The following is a 13,817-nucleotide window of genomic DNA, read 5'->3' on the forward strand; positions in this document are numbered from 1 at the left end:
TAAACCTTGTCATCACTTTGAAGTCTTTTTTTTTTTTTTTAGGATGAGTTTTGGTATTTTTGCATTCTGCCTCAAAATAGTCTTATTTGCTTTGATATAAATATATTGTTTTCAATCACATGCACAGTGAATCAGGCCATAGCGATCTGCTGACATCTGGGATCCGAAGCCCACCATACCCCACTCTGCCACCCAAGGGGATTTAGAACCCAGTTTCAAAGCCCACGTCAGCGATTTCTCCTCAAAGCTTTTGCACACTTTGCTCTCTGCTAGAACATCCTCTAGCTCCTTTTTGCCCAGCTGGTGAACACTTTAAAGAAAAACTCAGTCGTCACCTCTGCTTGCTTTTTTTTTTTTTTTTTTAAAGATATATATATTTATTTATTTATTTATTTTTGAGAAAGAGAAAGAACAGAAGGAGAGTAAGAAGAAGGAGAAGCAGACTCCCCACTAAGGAGAGTCCGACATGGGGCTCCATCCCAGGACCCTGAGATCATGAGCTGTGCCAAAAGTAGATGCTCAACCGACTGAGCCACCCAGGTGCCCTGTCACTTGTGCTTTTATGATGCTCCTGGCCTCACACCTCACTGTGAAGCCGGCGGACATCCTCCTTTCGGCACTCACTAGGCCTTTTGCAGATGTCCAGCCCTTTATTACTCGCATGCATGTTTATGTTTGACCCTACTTAATTGTTAAGGTCGTGGAGGGCAGCCAGGAGCTCTGATTTACTGATGAATGCCTAGGCCCCGAGAAGGGTGATGCACAAAATAGATGCTTGTAGATAACAGTAGAAGAATGAATGAGTGAAAGAACAAATGAACTCATAAATGAGCTTCAGTTAAAGCAGCAGTCATTTCTGTGGGACATTCTTGAGAACAGTGGTAAAATGTGAAACGTCTCACAAAAATGGACAGTGAAATCTCTATCTAAGGCTAACGGCAGGAGCAGGGGGCAAGGTTCTGTCTGCTCCAGAAGGCACGACCACAGAGCAGTCTGCCAGAAGGAGGGCGATAGCATAGGGCGTCTCCTGAGAGTTCCACAACTTGTATTAGTGAGCTTGCTCCTGACACCCTCGTTGTCTCTCCGACGGAACCCCCTTTCTGAATTCTAACAGAGTTGAGTCCCTTAGTACTTCAGGCTTGGATTAGCATTTATTTAATTCGGACAGTGGCCTAAAAGCCAGCCCTCTTCAATCAGTCTGCGTGTCAATGCCAGGAGTACTCAACTCCATGCAAAATTCCACCTCAATCCACCACATACCTGGAGAACATTGTCTGAGAAATTAAAGCTCCTTCAGTCCCTAGCCTCAATGTACATCTCAATAGTAGTCCACGAAGTGAATTGGCAATACTGGCTCTGGGTATTCATAGTAGTGAATTCAATGGACAGAACTTCCAGCCCTTGGGCACCTTCTATCCTTGTAGCCTTGTCTACCCCACCTCCATTCACCATCTTTCCTCACCTGCTCCCCATTACCCCATCACACCTCTCATTCCCATTTCCTTGCCTTTGCTTAGGAGTATGTCTTTTCCACCATTAGAATGTAAACTCCCTGAAGGCAGAAATGGGTTTCTGTTTCCTTCCAGGTCTTGCTCAGTGCTCTGCACATGGAGCTCAATGAATATGGCCTGAAGCAGTGAAGTCAGTTGGCAGGAAACAACTCTGTGGGGCTCTCCCTGACCTTGTGGTTTCACTTCCCACTTCCCAAGAGACCTACTTCTTCCTGTTACTCTGTCTGGGTCCTGCCAGCTTGGGCCCTTGTGGCAGTCTGTCAGTTTACGGTGATGCCCTGCGTCAGGGCTCTGGTAATGTGAGAATGACCCAAGTCTTGATGGTGTCACAGGCAGACATTTTCTTTGAAGCTTGACAGAACTGGCCAGGGTCTTTCTTCCTTTCTTGATGTTTCCAGAATAGAAACTACACACACACACACACACACACACTGAAACATATTCTAACTAGTGGGTATCCTTTTTATTTTTGTGAGTGACGAGGATGTTAGAATGGAGAGGAAAAATAAGGCAGCAAGAGGACCTTCAAAGAGCTGGGGTGTCCTCTCAGGAACTCCACTGCCTACACACATGCACAGAGGCACACAGGGCAGCGAGCTCACAGTGTGCACTGCCGCTAGAATGGAGACCCAGTACTGGTCTCATGAACATCATGTCCAGATGGTTGCCCTGGCATAGTCAGACAAAACCTGCTCAGAACACACAGACTGTGCAGGCTGTGTCTCTCCTTCACAGCGGAAGTCATGACCAGCACCGTTTCCCACTACCTCCAGCCATTCATACTGCAATCTGCCAAAGAGGAAGAAAGGAAGCAGTTCACAGACATCATTATCACTTGCTCTGTGAGGTGGTCTCCTAAACTGATCTTGTCTGCCAAACACGGCAGCCAAGACAGCTCCTGCCCTGGGATCAAATCAAAGGAGAGGGGAATTTCAGGAAAAAAAATTAAAATCCTCCTAGATAGCAAAACCCACAATGCTCTGGGGCCACATCTAATTAACTTAGAGCCTCTGATGTCAACAGCTTCCAAGGCTGGCATGGTGCATTCGCAAACACATTCCAGGAGAGTCAACATGATCTGGTGTTGACACAGGCCCATAACTGTCAGGGGCAGTAATTTTCAATTTATGGATGCCATAAAGCTTTGGCAATATGATTGCTACAATGTGTGGTGTGTTTTTGACAATAAGCAGGAGGTAGGGAGTTGGGGAGTACTGGCTCCGCATTTGGCCATGGCCATGGGCTCACGAAGGCAAACCTGTAGTGATTTCTGCTATTGCAAAGCAACTGCAACAGAAGCTCCAACAATGAACTTAAGACTGTTACATGGTTCTTTACCACAAAACTCTACAGTTCCATATCAGACCAAAGGTCATTATTTATTCAATAAACATTGATTACCACCTATCATGTGTTAGGCACATAATGCAGAACCAGCAATGGAAGCACAAGAAACAGGATATAAGCTTACCTCCAGGGGACTCAATCATAGGTCTCCTTGTTTCTAAGAATCCTCTTGGAGGAACAATGGAGAAAGGAAACAAAACAAAAGGAAATGAGTGGGATAACAAACACGGTTCTCATCAGCTTTTACACCTACCACCTCGGGACTGGTTCACATGGGCTTCCACAGGAAGAGTAACTAGGTCATTATCTGACACCCAAAGATAATAGGTCTGATGATTGACCAAAGTAAAGCATAACCAAAAATATTCATTTGGTTATAGACCAAAAATATTCATTACTTATAGACCAAAGCCAACATGTGGAGGTCCTCAGAGTCTAGGGTTTGAAAACCTAGGCAATGTGGCCCCAAGCTGGTATAGAACAGTGCCTGTGGTTTTATTTATGTGTATGCACGTGCATCTAAGTCCAAATCTCCCCAAACAGATCCTTCCAGTTCTCAAAAGTAGAGGTCGCTGGGTCATTGAGAGCTATGTAATCAGCAAACGTTTTCTAACCACCTACAGAACGCCAAGCTGACACAAAGGGGCAGACTGTGTGGCTCTCAGAAGCTAGTGGACATCTGCTTAACAACAGAGAGGAGAGAACCTGCTTAGATTAATAGTCACACACTCATTTTCAGGCAATTCCAAGTAGGAAAAACTTTAAACAAAAAGAGATAAAGAAAAATGTTACCACTACCCATCAGACTGTCTAAAATCCAGAACACAGACAACATGAAGTGCCGCCAAGGAAGGGGAGCCGCAGGAGTTCTCAGACGCTGCTGGCGGGAGTGCAGAATGGTATGGGCACTCTGGAAGATGGTTTCTTATAAAACTATCCATTCTCTTACCATACGTCCTAGCAATCATGCTCCTCCATGTTTACCCAAAGGAGCTGAAAACTTATATCCACCCAAAAACCTGCATACGGATGTTTTTAAGGCAACTTTGTTCATCACTGCCAAAACTTAGAAGCAACCAAGATGTCGTTCAGTAGATGAATGGGTAAATAAGCTGTGGTATATGCAGACAATAGAAATATTATTCAACAGTAAAAAGAAATGAGCTATCAAGCCATAAAAAAGATGAAAGAAACTTAAATTCATATTATTAAGTGAAAGAAGCCAATCAGAAAAGGTTACATATTATATGATTTCAACTATATGACATTTTGAAAAAGGCAAAATTATGGGGACAGTAAAAAGATCAATGGCTGTCAGGGGCTTAGGGGAGGGGAGGGATGACTACATGGAGCACGAGAGATTTTTTAAGGCAGTGAAATTATTCTGTACAATACCAAAGTGGTGAATACATGTCTTTATACATTTGTCAAAAGTCATAGAAGTTATGACACCAAGACTGAATTCTAATGTAAACCATAGGCTTTGACTGATAATGATATGTCAATATTGGTTCATTGACTGTGACAAATGTACCATTGTGGTGGGAGATGTTAATGGTGGGGGAGGCTGGAGGTGGGCAGGGGAGGGAGTATATGGGCATTCTCCATACTTTGTTTAATTTTGCTCAACTTTTGTGATTCCAAAACTCTAAAAAAAAAACAAATCCATAAATAAAAAAACAAATGGATGAATAAATAAGGGAAAATGGCATTCCAACCTGTGAACACTTGAAGAAAGGAGTGGATCTGATGGGTAATTCTCTCAGCTAGGGCCCTGAGCAGATTTCTTGGGTTCTTTTTGACAGTGAAGTAGTTTACATTTTTTGGTGAATATACAGCCATATTTAGAGTAGGGATAGTGGTTCCAATGAGTTTGTACCCAGCCTCAGGAATTGGGTCATAGCTTCCAACCCACGAGTCAGACGAAGTCCACATAAGGAAGCTGGTGCAGTCCAGAGCTCTCAGTGTTCCATGGCCAGGAAAGATTATGATGAAGAGTAAGAATGCTTGACCAGGCACAGTAACATGGCTGTGATACACTAAGTGAAAAAAGTACTTTGCAGAGAGCATGAATTCTATTTGACCTTAGACAAAAGACATACAAATTACTAACAGCAGTTGTCTTGAGATGACAAGCTAATGGTGTGACTTTTATGTTCTGCTTTATGCATTTCTATGTTCTAAATTTTCCACAATGTACAGATGTATTATTTTTTAATCAAAGGCAGAAGAGAGAAAATAAAAGAGAGAGAATGCTCGTTCATCAACAGAGTTCCCATTGAAGGTTTGGGTTTATCAAGATGAAAAGTGACCAGCAGATAAACCTCCCTAACATCTGACTCAGACCAAGCTTCTGAAGAAGGATTGAAGTACACTTGGGTTAAAATAAAAACTGCACATGAGAACATAAACCCATATGTGTTGTTTTTAAGTCAACCACATGGGCCATAGCAGTAACGATCAGCCCAGTTCTTGTCCACTCCCAGAAGAGAATCAAAAGAGCACAAAGTATTTGAACATGGCAGGTTTTCCCATCAAGGTTAAACCTCTTCATGCATGGAAAGAATAGGCTCTTTCCAAAGCTGAAAGGGCAAGAATGGTAGGGTCTACAGTCCTAAAGCAGATACAAATAAGTCAACTGGAGTTGTCGGCCTGAGCGTTCAACTTAATAGGCTGAGAGTAAGGAGGTGGGGGAAGGAGAAAGAAATTAAATAAACCTGAACCACAGCCAAGAATCAAAACCCAACACCTTCTACTTGATGTGATGGCTCTTCCAGGAGCCTATTAACACTTCATAACTTAACTGACACCCACAAAAGAAACCTTTCCACAGGCAGAACACATAACAGTCCGTCCACACACCCAGAAGTGATCACAGTCTCTGGTGCAGGACAGACAATTCTTCCCAGAAAGAGCTCTGCAGTGAAGAAGCAAAAGATTGCAGGGACATTTTTAAATGTCCCTCAACATTCCTGAGTGTGATTTGTCCATTCAAATCCTGGGAAAACACATTTTTGCATTTCAGTGAAGGGCTCCTGTTTGACATGTGAGATAGTGGATTTCCCAGTCTTCTCTGGAGGGCCAGATGAGAACTTGAGGATGGGCTATGAGTTCCTATCCAGAGCTGTTGGTCCACTGAGGTGCTGTCACCTTGGGCCCCTCTAACATGAGAAACATCCTAGTCAAGTTCACTGTGGCAGTCAGTGGTTCAGTTGAAGGTCAGATCTACAAAGTCAAGCAGGTGTCATTCCCATCCTGAGCTTTAAAAAAAAATACCAGAGCCAGTGGCCCCTGGGTGGCTCAGTCATTAAGTGTCTACCTTTGGCTCAGGTCATGATCCCAGGGTCCTGAGATTGAGCCCTGCGTCAGGTTCCCTGATCAGCGGGAAGCCTGCTTCTCCCTCTCCCAGTCCCCCTGCTTGCGTTCCCTTTCACTGTGTCTCTCTCTGTCAAATAAATAGATAAAATCTTGAAAAAAAAAAAACTTGCTGGTATTTAAAAATATATTAGAGCTGAAAAATTCTCTGTAGTCATATAAATTGACATATCTCATTAGAGGTTAGGGACATAGGGTTAGGATTAAGTATGTGTTATTAAATATTAAATGGCCTTTCTAGATTTTTATGATGTATGAATAACATTGATAATCACATCTCCTTTATCCTTCATAACAAAGCAATATGATAAGTAATATTGTCACTACCGTTTTATTTGAAGAAACTGAGCCTCAGGGAAAATGCCTCACCCAAGATGGTAAGCTATTAAGTGACAGAGCTGGGATATGAACCCATATCTTCTCACTCAGCACTCTGTCCACATTGCCTACCCTTGGGCAGCTAGCAGAGTACTACAAAGGAATTTCCAAGCAGGACTTGGAATGTAAGCCCGGACAGTCTGAGAGCTTTTCCAGGACAGGAATCATGTCCTGTTTACCTTCGTCTCAGGGGCTGATGAAACAGGTGAATGATGAAGAGAAGTCAGGAAGACTTAAGGAACACAGTGGGACTCAGTGGCAGCTCACAGACTAATGGCTTTGGGCGAATCAATGTCTCATGATAGGCTCCATCGGAAGGTAAAGCAATGAAACTTCTTAGAGCATCTCCAAGAGCCGGCTTGGATAGTGGCTGCAGCTCTGGGCATATGTAAACCTCCCTCCCTGACCTTTGGGGACTTTCAGAAACAATTTTGGGACACTTCCAAGGCCTAACCTTTCAGCCACTGAAGACTAAAGCAGGTAAAATTTAAATTATTTTTGTATTTAAAGATACTTGTTCTTATTTTTTATTTTATTTATTTATTTGACAGAGATCACAAGTAGGCAGAGTGGCAGGCAGGGAGAAAGAGGGAAGCAGGATCCCTGCTGAGCAGAGAGCCTGATATGGGGCTTGATCCCAGGACCCTGAGACCATGACCTGAGCCAAAGGCAAAGGCTTAACCCACTGAGTTACCCAGGTGCCCCTAAAGATACTTGTTTTTAGACAGTAAACAACAAGTGTTGGAGATGATGTGGAGAAAGGGGAACCATCTTGCACTGTTGGTAGGAATGCAAGTTGATGCAGCCACCTGGAAAACAGTGTGAAGATTCCTTAAGAAATTAAAAATAGAGCTACCCTATGACCCTGCAATTGCACTACTGGGTATTTACCCCAAAGATACAAATGTAGTGAAAAGAAGGGCCATCTGTACCCCTGTGCTCATAGTAGCAACGGCCACAATTGCCAAACTGTGGAAAGAGCCAAGATGCCCTTCAACAGATGAATGGATAAAGAAGATATGGTCCATATATACAATGGAGTATTGTGCCTCCATCAGAAAGGATGAATACCCAACTTTTATATCAACATGGACGGGACTGGAGGAGATTATGCTGAGTGAAATAAGTCAAGCAGAGAGAGTCAATTATCATATGGTTTCACTTACTTGTGGAGCATAAAGAATGGCATGGAGGACATTGGGAGATGGAGAGAAGTGAGTTGCGGGAGATCGGAGTGGGAGATGAACCACGAGAGACTGTGGACTCTGAGAAACAAACTGAGGCTTTTGGAGTAGAGAGGGGTGAGGGGTTGGGTGAGGCTGGTGGTGGGCATTAAGGAGGGCACGTATTGCATGGAGCACTGGGTGTGGTGCATAAACAATGAATCTTGGAACATTGAAAAAATAAAATTAAATAAATAAAAATAAAGATACTTTCTTTTGAACTTTTAATCTCGAGTGGGTATCCTTCTAAATCAGTAAATAAATATAATCTGCATCATGATGGTTAATAGTTATATTGTTCTCCACAATGAACAAGAACACAATTTATTCAACACTCTAGGGGCACCTGGGTGGTTCAGTTGGTTAAGTTCCTGCCTTCGGCTCAGTTCATGATCTCGGGGTCCTGGGATGCAGCCGACATCAGGCTCCCTGCTCAGCAGGGAGTCTGTTCTCCCTCTCCCTCTGCCCTTCCCTCACCTTGTGCCTGCTCTCAAATAAATAAATAAAATCTTTAAAAAACAAAAAAACAAAAAAACAAAGCCTGGTACTCCCTTGATGGTCATGTATGTTCTTTCCCATTTTTTGCTATTATGACCACGCTGCTATGAACACCCTTGCAAAGAGAGTTTCTGAACTTTAAATAAAGAGGATTGGATGGTCAAAAGAGAAAAGGTGACTTTCAGCTTGGGGAGGAAAAATTAGGCCAGGCTTCATGGCACATGTGAAATCTGAGCTGGACTTGGTGGTCAGGTAGAGATTAGGAGGTGAGGAGCAGGGGAAAGGTAATCCAAGTAGATGACTAACCTAGAGCAGAGGCAGACAGCTGGGAAAGCATGGGGTGTGCATGGGGGAAGAGAACACTGTATAATGAGATTAGAGCACAGAGGGAGATGATGAAACAGAGGGGCTGGAAACAAGACTTCCAAGTAGGTTTAGACAAGACCAAGGAGGGCTCTGACTGCCAGAGAAAGGGGTCTATTCCTGTAGATCAACAAGATGGTTTTAAGCTGACTCATTCATGTTAGAGATCAACCTTCCAGGCCTTCATACTCAATGTGTAACTCTCCTGCTAATGGTAATAAAGAAAAAAGAATGCCCTTGATTCCAGATTGGAATATTAGAAAAGAAAATTCACAGACTCAGAAGTTCAGTGAGATATGCATGAAATCACTTGGTATGGATGCATCATACAGAAACTGTTCAAAAAAAAAGGTAATTATTAGCATGCATAACCACAAAAAGAGGTCATTTTGAAATTCTGGGATTCTGCATTCATTCTATTTTTTTTTTTTTAAGATTTTATTTATTTATTTGACAGACAGAGATCACAAGTAGGCAGAGAGGCAGGCAGAGAGAGAGGAGGAAGCAGGCTTCCTGCTGAGCAGAGAGCCCGATATGGGACTCGATCCCAGGACCCTGAGATCATGACCTGAGCCGAAGGCAGCGGCTTAACACACTGAGCCACCCAGGCGCCCCATTCATTCTATTTTTTAAATTAAAAAAATATTTTATTTATTTGACAGAGAGAGGTCACAAGTAGGCAGGGGGGGGGGCAGGAAGCAGGCTCCCCGCTGAGCAGAGAGCCCAAAAGATCATGACCCGAGCAGAAGGCAGAGGCTTAACCCACTGAGCCACTCAGGAGCCCAGGATTCTGCAGTTAGAAACAGCTTTTTTTTTCATGTTGACTCTGCTCTCCCTGAATCTGTGTTTTTAGTTTCCAATAATGTTGCATGGGGAGATGGCAAGCTCACTTTAAGGAGAGAAAAGGAGAAACCCCACACACCCAGGAGGCTACTGGAGCTAGTTTTCAGATTGCTTTATCTCTTTAGTATTCAAATCCTCACTAGCTGATCATCAAATTCACTGCAGTCTAAACTGGCCTATGATATTTCTTCTGTGTTTGGAGTTTATATTAGAAATTAAGATTTACTGCATTTGCAGACCAGTTTTAGCCTTTTCATGAAAAAAATGGAGGCAATAGAGACCCACTTGTCCAATGTGTCATTTTAAACACGGTGGGCAAGCAGAGGGTGGCAGCTTTATTTATCACCACACGCTCACTGGAGTGCTGGTAAATGGAATTGCTTGCTCTGCCAAGCTCACAGGGAAGAAGCACAGCAGAGAGGCTGAGTTTTTACAGCAGCTCTGTGATCTTGAATTATGAAAGGATTAGACAAGGTTTGAGAGAAGGGAGGCTCTGTTGTTTTTCTTCCTTCTTTTGTGAAGATTTGAGGGTGAGGAAAAGCCTAGAATAAAGACAAGGGAAAAAGTCCACCAGATGATCCTCATTGGAAAATGGGTTGGGAGATTTCTGATTTATTCCCTCTGGTTATTTGCCAAGTCAGAAATCATGATGCAAATAACGACTTTTCTCTCTGGAGTGCGGAATTCATTAGTGTTAGACTTAAAGTCTTGCTGGGTCCCTGAAGCACTTGCTTTCCCTGGCAACCTTAAGGGCCACACAGTATTCCATTCCATGAATTTGAGAGTTGAACCCCATGTCTGTTTAATGACATAATGACATTACTGATAAGTGAACTATATTTTTTGGAGATGCTTATCTTTTCTCTTTGCTGCTAAACTGTGTCAAATCGAACTGACCTGCAAGCATTTGGATATTTTCTTCAGTGCAGATGCTACAGATACCACTAGTATCATTTCTAGGCCAATCCCTTACTTCTCTCTGCCTGCCTACCCTTTAGACCACACCCCCAGGTCTCTGCTCATCTCACCATCTTTGAGGGCCTCTGCAAAGCATGTGTCTGACAGAAGCCATCTTCCTGGGAACCTTATTCAAAGGCCTCAGTGTAATGGGAGATTTCTCCCTGCAGATGCAACCTTAGCCTACATCTCCATCTTCCTTGGCAGCTACCAAATTCTTGAACAAGTAAGTCATGCTGTCCCTTATCTCTGGGCCTTTGCAAAAACTAGTTCCTTGGGAAGAAATGCCCATCTGTTAAGGTCAGCAAGGGCTGTCATAACAAAATACCATAGAATAGGCACCTTAAACAACAGACATTTATATCTCACAGCTCTGGAGCCTAGAAGTCCAAGAACAGGGTGCCAGCATGGTCAAGTTCTGATAAGGGCTCTTTTCATGGCTTGCAGATGGTTGCCTTCTCACTGTGTTCTCATGAGGTGGAGAAAAATCTCTTTCTCTTCTTCTTATAAGGAAACTAATCCCACCAGGAGAGCCCCACCTTCATGACCTCAGCCAACTCTACCTCCCAAAGACCCCATCTCCAAATACCATCACATTGGGAATTAGAGCTTCAACTTATGAATTTTGTGGGAATACAAAGCATTCAGTTCATAACACCATCCCACCATCAAATAGGATTTGCTTCAAGACTTAACCTAAATGCTACCTCTGCTGGGCATATTTCCTGAAATGCCCAAGGCTATATTCTCTTTTGGCATACTGTGTTACCACAGTATTTGTCACACTGTATCGCAACTGCTGATATATCTATAAGTCTTCTCCTGCCAGGCTGAACTCCTTGAGGGCAGGAAATACTAGTCATTGATGGATCCCTACCACTCAACATAATATCATGCATATAGTAAGCATTTAAATGCCTATTGCCTGATTGCATGAGTCAGGATCATGCTAGTTGTTTCAAGAACAATGACCTTTAAGACAAAGAAATTTATTTCTCGTACACTAATCTATTGATCAGTTGTTTTATCTGCATATCCTAAATCATCCTTCAGTGAAATGATCTACATTTTGAAGGTACTTATAAGCAGGCAAAGCACCATCCATATACCTTTATTCATCCATAATTAGCCTCAGGTTGGACCTGAAGTCAGTGAGCATGGCCTGACCACCTGTGCCATTACTCAGGCCAACTTCAGACCATCACATAGCAAGAACAAGGGTGAGACTGTATCTCAGTTATTTCAGATGAGAATTTGACACCTGATGGTATTCTGATTGTTTTTTTGTTTGTTTTTTAAGATTTTATTCATTCATTCATTTGAGAGAGACAGAACATGTATATGAGTAGGGGGATGAGCAGAGGGAGAGGGACAAGCAGACTGCACTGAGTGCAGAGCCTGATGTGGGGCTCAATCTCATGATCCTGAGACTGTGACCTGATGAGACCATGACTTGAGCTGCAATCAAGAGCCAGAAGTCCAACCAACTGAGCCACGCAGGCATCCCAATGGTATTCTGATTCTTTTTTTTTTTTTAAGATTTTATTTATTTGGCAGAGATCACAAGTAGCCAGAGAGGCAGGCAGAGAGATAGAGAGAGAGGAGGAAGCAGGCTCCCTGGTGAGCAGAGAGCCTGATGCGGGATTCAATCCCAGGACCCTAAGATCATGACCTGAGCCAAAGACAGAGGCTTTAACCCACTGAGCCACCCAGATGTCCCTTAACATTACCTTCTTAATGTTCAGAATTCTTCTTCCTTTCTAACTATTTCTCACCATGCATTTCATGCTTTCAGATGTGCTCTAAATCTCAAATTTTAAAACACCTGGGCAGAAAATATAAGAGAGGGCTGAAAGGCATGCTAACTTCATTAGAAGCCTATTTTAGGAAATAAAAATAATAAATGTGAATGACCGAAGTTTTCAAAATGAACTTCTAATGGGAATAAACAAACTTAACTAGTCATTTTTGAGGAGTTACTGTGTAACTTCAAATGTTCCTTAGCCCCAAGACTTTCTTTTAACTATAATGACTTTCTAGATTCTTACTTAGCTAAACGACTTGGGCTTAAATCCTCAAAGTGCACGTCAGTAAGAAAGTGTCCTAGAGCTCTTGCAAGTTTTATTTTTGTTTAGACCATTACATTGCCTCAGGAGAAAATGAAAGGGTTCCCCAGTGTTCTGAAACCCATGTATTCCCATGTAAATGACTCAGTAAACATGATCACAGCCTCCTTTACACTTCCCAAACTCCAGGTCCTCTCACTATGAAATCTTGTTCTGACTTCCATGCCTTACGTCCTTGTCCTATTCCCTGCCTAACTCCCCCCGCCCCCATATATCTCTTGGGAAGAATATCACTTCCTGAGGTTGGAAAAGGGTAGCAGAAATGATGCTGCTTTGAAAGTTATTGGCAAAGCACTTCCTAGGTTCAACTTGGCGAGGGAGGCTTTCCCACCCTCCTCCAGCAACCCGCCACTGCCATTTCACACAGTGTACTTTCCACCCCAAATCTAGAGCACTGATCTATAAAGAAGAAAGGGAAAAGCAAGCTGTCTATAGAGTCCTAATTCTTCTTCATGGAATAAAGCAACATGTTACTGTGGCTTTTGACCTCCAGGGGTTGGATTAGATGATTTTCCACATGGTTTATTGCGAAAGGTTTTATTACACATTCACCTCACAGATCCCCCAACAATTTAATTGCCATAAAAACAGCTAACATATGTGGCAGGTTTTAAAAATGTCCATCCACCAAATGGATTTGCTTCTCGTGTGGCCGCCCAGAGCTGGCAGCTTTTCCTCCACACACCTCACTAGGGTTCTAAGCAATAGGGTTAGAGAGTCACCCGGAGGAGCTGTAATGAATGTGGCTCTCAGGAGACAGGAGACAGATTCTATGCTTCTACGACCCTCAGAGACATGCCTTGGTTGCCATTTTTCTTTTTCTATACTGGTGGGGGTTTTGCTTGCCTGTGTTTTTTTCTTTGGGAAGTGAGTTTTTAAAAGAACATTCTCTGTGGGCCATCAAATTTTGTATAGTCGATTCCGCGAACACAAAATGACCTAACAGGGCTCATGGCCACTGTCTTCATGGGCTAGTCCATCATATTCTCCCGAGTGTTCTCATTTGCATGCCACCTACATACCTGTTGGAAACAGAGGGAACGAGGGGCGCCTGGGTAACTCAGTCAGTTAAGTATTAGACTCTTGATTTTGGCTCAGGTCATGATCTCAGGGTCCTGAGATCAAGCCCCATGTTGAGCCCTGCAATGAGCACCGCGTTGGGCTCCACACTAAATGGTGAGTCTGCTGGAGATTAT

The 13,817-nt window shown here is 43.1% G+C and overlaps 1 long non-coding RNA gene across 1 annotated transcript in view; it reads right to left on the reverse strand.

Annotated features, from left to right (window-relative positions):
- Positions 1 to 2,980: 2,980 nt before the first annotated feature.
- The window catches only part of LOC123387988, a 31,146-nt gene continuing 20,309 nt past the window's right edge, over positions 2,981 to 13,817 (reverse strand). The window contains exon 3 of the long non-coding RNA XR_006602509.1: positions 2,981 to 3,026. This is a non-coding gene — a long non-coding RNA (uncharacterized LOC123387988). The remainder of the gene's footprint in view (positions 3,027 to 13,817) is intronic.

This window comes from Mustela putorius, unplaced genomic scaffold, assembly GCF_011764305.1.
Source record: "Mustela putorius furo isolate JIRA1106 unplaced genomic scaffold, ASM1176430v1.1 tig00003869_pilon_pilon_pilon, whole genome shotgun sequence".
NCBI lineage: Eukaryota > Metazoa > Chordata > Mammalia > Carnivora > Mustelidae > Mustela > Mustela putorius.